Raw genomic sequence first — 4,764 nt, forward strand, 5'->3', positions numbered from 1 at the left:
GGAGTGCAATGGCGCGATCTCGGCTCACCGCAACCTCCGCCTCCTGGGTTCAGGCAATTCTCCTGCCTCAGCCTCCTGAGTAGCTGGGATTACAGGCACACGCCACCATGCCCAGCTAATTTTTTGTAATTTTAGTAGAGACGGGGTTTCACCATGTTGACCAGGATGGTCTCGATCTCTTGACCTCGTGATCCACCCGCCTCGGCCTCCCAAAGTGCTGGGATTACAGGGTCCCTGCTCATTTTTAAAAAATTTGTAGAGATGGAGTCTCACTCTGTTTTCCAGGCTGTTCTCAAATTCCTGGCTTCAAGTGACCTTCCCACCTTGGCCTGCCAAAGTGCTAGGATTACAGGTGTGAGCCACCATGTTTGGCCTCTTTCTTATTTTAATATCAAGTGTTTTAAACCATTGATATTTGACTAATTTCCCCAAATCACATTTCAAATTCTAAAATTAAGTCTTTTTCCCCTCAAAGCATTGGCAAATAAGAAATAATGTTTAACTTTGAGTTATATTAATAAGTGTGTTATTAATGTGTGTTCCAAAATGTAAACTAGTTCTAAAATTCTGATATGCCTTGATATATCCTCCTCCCTTGGCCTCCCAAAGTGCTGGGTTTACAGGCAGGAGGCTCTGTATATGTTATCACAGTAATTATGATTATTATATTAAAATTGTTATATGCCACAGAAGTAGCCAAATTTCCTTATGTATTAGTTCTCATGCTGCTAATAAAGACAAACCCAAGACTGGGTAATTTATAAAGGAAAGAAGTTTAATTGACTCACATTTCCACATAGCTGGGGAGGCCTCACAATCCTGGTAGAAGACGAAGGAGGAGCAAAGTCATGTCTTACATGGCAGCAGGCCAAGAGAGCTTGTGAAGGGAAACTCCATTTATAATGCCGTCAGATCTCATGAGACTTATTCACTACCATGAGAACAGTATGGGGAAAACTGCCTTCATGATTCAGTTATCTCCACCTGGCCCTGACCTTCACACATGGGGATTATTACAATTCAAGTTGAGATCTTGAATTGTAATAAGATCTCAGCTTGGGTGGAGACACGGCCAAACCATATTGCCTTACCAATTATGGTTTTGTCTTTTCTTTTTTCTTTTTTTTTTTTTTTGAGACGGAGTCTCGCTCTTGTTACCCAGGCTGGAGTGCAATGGCGCGATCTCGGCTCACCGCAACCTCCGCCTCCTGGGTTCAGGCAATTCTCCTGCCTCAGCTTCCTGAGTAGCTGGGATTACAGGCACGCACCACCATGCCCAGCTAATTTTTTGTATTTTTAGTAGAGACGGGGTTTCACCATGTTGACCAGGATGGTCTCGATCTCTTGACCTCGTGATCCACCCGCCTCGGCCTCCCAAAGTGCTGGGATTACAAGCTTGAGCCACCGCGCCCGGCCTCTTATTTTTTTTTTAAACAAAGTCTCGCTCTGTTACCCAGGCTCGAGTGTGCAGTGGTGAATCATGGCTCACTACAGCCTTAGCCTCCAAGCATAAGTGAGCCTCCCATCTTGGCCTCCTGACTAGATGGCTAATTAAAAAATTTTTTTGTAGAGGTGTGGTCTCACTATGTTGCCCAGACTGGTCTTGAACTCCTAGGCTCAAGAAAATGCTGGGATTACAGGTGTGAGCCACCACACCTGGCTCCTTATTTTGTTTTTAGAGACAGGATCCCAATCTGTCACCCAGACTGGGGTACAGTGGCATGATCATAGCTCATTTTAGCCAAGAACTACTTCTGGGCTCAAGTGATCCTCCCACTTCAGTTTTCTGAGTATCTAGGACTACAGGGACATGCCACCACGCCAGAAGAAAAATTAATTACATGGGACTGAACTAATAGAGGACTAAAATAATTTTTTTTCAGTTAAACTCGTCCAATATTTATTGAATTGTGAACAGCTGCAAACTTTGCCACAATCAGACACTCACCCATCCTGATGCCTCTCTTAGCTTCCCCATAAGAAGGATGCCTGAGGCGGGATGTTCCCCAAACTCTGGGAGACAACTGGGGAAACATGGGGTGTGCACAGAAATCTGATGAAATCTGGGGACAGGAGGAGGGTGGGGCAGTGTGGAGCCCGGGGAAGACACACACACACAGAGGCAGAGAGCAAGGGCATCAATCTCTGCCCCCAACAGCAGCCACGAGAGCATCGGGGAAGGACCAGGCATCCACGAGGCATTTCACTCCTTCCCGTCTTGAAGCGTCTGCTGAGAGGGGCTGGATTAAGGTCCCTGGACTCTGCCTTCAGGGTGCATTAGCCCTGAGCCAAGGCGGCTTTGATGGCGGCCACCAGCTTCAGAAACTTGCTTTCAGTGTCCACGTAGCCATCGCCTTTCTTCTTAGAGTGAATCAACTTCCCAGCTACCCTTACTTCGAAGAACCCGGTGGCCTGGGGAGTTCCCTCGCCAGAGGTGTCCAGGCGGCCGGGGAACTTATCTAACTTCTTGAGCTGAAGATACTTGGACTTGTAGCCTCAAGCGCCACAATAAAGGACTCGGATGGAGACAGCCATGGCTCGGGGCTGCCACATCCGCCGGGGAGCAGAAGCCCAGGCCACACCGACCTCCCGCCTGGACGTGCGACGTCTATGCTAAAATAATTTTTAATGACTTTGTTTGTTTGTTTGAAACATTGCCGATTCTTTTTATGTTTTGTTTTCCAGAGTCAAGAAAACTGTTTTTTTTTTCTTTTGAGCTATTTATTATTATTATTATTGAGACAGAGTCTCTGTTATCTAGGCTGGAGTGCAATGGTGCTATCTCAGCTCACTGCAATCTCTGCCTCCCAGGTTCAAGTGATTCTTGCACTTCAGCCTCCCAAGTAGCTGGGATTACAGTCTCATGCCACCACACCCAGCTAATTTTCCTAGTTTAGTAGAGACAGGGTTACACCATCCTAGAGGCTGGTCTTGAACTCCTGACCTCAAGTGATCCACCTGCCTCAGCCTCCCAAAGTGCTGGGATTACAGTGTGAGACACTGTTCGTGGCCTAATGTTTGTTTTTGAGACAAAGTCTCTCTCTGTCACCCAGCTGGAGTATAGTGGCACAATCATGGTTCACTGCAGCCTTGAGCTTTTGGGCTCATTCAATCCTCCCTCCTCAGCCTCCTGAATAGTTGGGACTACAGGTACATGCCACTGGATAATTTTTTTTTCTCTTATTCTATACAGTGGATGTGCTTTTACACAAGCCACTGGATAATTTTTGTAAAGATGGCATTTTGCCATGTTGCCCATGCTAGTCTGGAACTCCTAGGCTCAAATGATTCACCAGCCTTGGCTTCCCAAAGTACTGGGATTATAGGCGTGAACCGCTGCACTTGGCCTGGAACTATTTATAGTTTATAGCAGTTGGGCAAAATGAAAATATTCACTTTTCTCTCTGCCTGATTTCTCCAGAATTCAGAAACTATTTGTAAGTATTCTTGATTTATGGCATTATGGTTATTTGAATAAGTTCAATAAGAATCTGTTTTCTTTTTTAATGATACACAGTTGGAGCCTTATTTTACTAAGGCTTTGACTGGAATGGCATATTTTCAAATATGACCAGATTGCTTTCAGGAATTGAAGTTGGTATAAAGCCTCCTGGAAAGCATAGCCCACTACCTTGTCTACAGTTCTCTTACAAGATTTCTGACCTGTGATAAGTAAAGAATGTCACTTTCTGACAGGTCTAGGAATTACTTTTTTTTCTTTTTCTTTTCTTTTTTTTTTTTTTGACAGTGGCTTACTCCATCACCCAGGCTGGAATGTATTGGCATGATCTTGGCTCACTGCAACCTCCACCTTCTAGGCTCAAGTGATTCTCAAGCCTCAGCCTCCTAAACTGGGATTACAGGCGCCCACCATCATGCCCGGCTAATTTTTGTATTTTTAGTAGAGATGGGGTTTTGCTGTGTTGACCAGGCAGGTCTCAAACTCTTGGTCTCAGGTGATTTGCACTTCTCAGCCTCCCAAAGTGCTGGGATTACAGGCATGAGCCATCACGCTCAACACAGGTCTAGGAATTTCAAGGTATTTTGAGGAATTTGAGAAGAAACAAATTCACCAGATTCATATAGGTGTTACAAACACAATCTGATGATAAATCTTTGGCTTGGCTTTCTAGCCTTGAGGCTTTTAAAAGTTGAATCTAAAGTTTCTTATTAAAAGATTCCAGCAAGGCTGGGTGCAGTGGCTCATGCCTGTAATCCCAGTACTTTGGGAGGCTGCGGCAGGCAGATCACTAGATCAGGAGTCCGAGACCAGTCTGACCAACATGGTGAACTCCTGTCTCTACTAAAAATACAAAAATTAGCTGGGTATGGTGGGGTGCACCTGTAATCCTAGCTACTCAGGAAGCTGAGGCAGAAGAATCACTTGAACCCGGGAGGTGGAGGTTGCAGTGAGCTGAGATTGTGCCGCTTTACTTTAGCCTGGGCAACAGAGCAAGACTCTGTCTTAAAAAAAAAATCCAGCAAAGACAACTTTAAAAGAGCCTATATGACCAATCACTATTCTTGCTGCACTTTATGCAAATAATCAGGCCACATATAATACAACTAAAATGTATTTTGCAAATAAATTGATCTTATTATTATTTGTCTTTGGTAGAAATGGGAAACTGGAAAGAGAAAAATTACGTTTCAAAAAATATATATCGGGCCGGGCGCGGTGGCTCACGCCTGTAATCCCAGCACTTTGGGAGTCCGAGGCGGGTGGATCACAAGGTCAAGAGTTCGAGACCATCCTGGTCAACA

At 44.9% G+C, this 4,764-nt stretch overlaps 1 pseudogene across 1 annotated transcript; it reads right to left on the reverse strand.

Annotated features, from left to right (window-relative positions):
- Nucleotides 1–1,882: 1,882 nt before the first annotated feature.
- Nucleotides 1,883–2,609, reverse strand: LOC116560146 (annotated as a pseudogene). Its single transcript, XR_004272818.1, has one exon. The product of XR_004272818.1 is annotated as a selenoprotein W pseudogene (transcript).
- Between the last annotated feature and the right edge of the window lie 2,155 nt (nucleotides 2,610–4,764).

The sequence above is a fragment of the Sapajus apella genome, unplaced genomic scaffold (genome assembly GCF_009761245.1).
Source record: "Sapajus apella isolate SASKATOON/1434 unplaced genomic scaffold, GSC_monkey_1.0 scaffold2, whole genome shotgun sequence".
Lineage (NCBI taxonomy): Eukaryota > Metazoa > Chordata > Mammalia > Primates > Cebidae > Sapajus > Sapajus apella.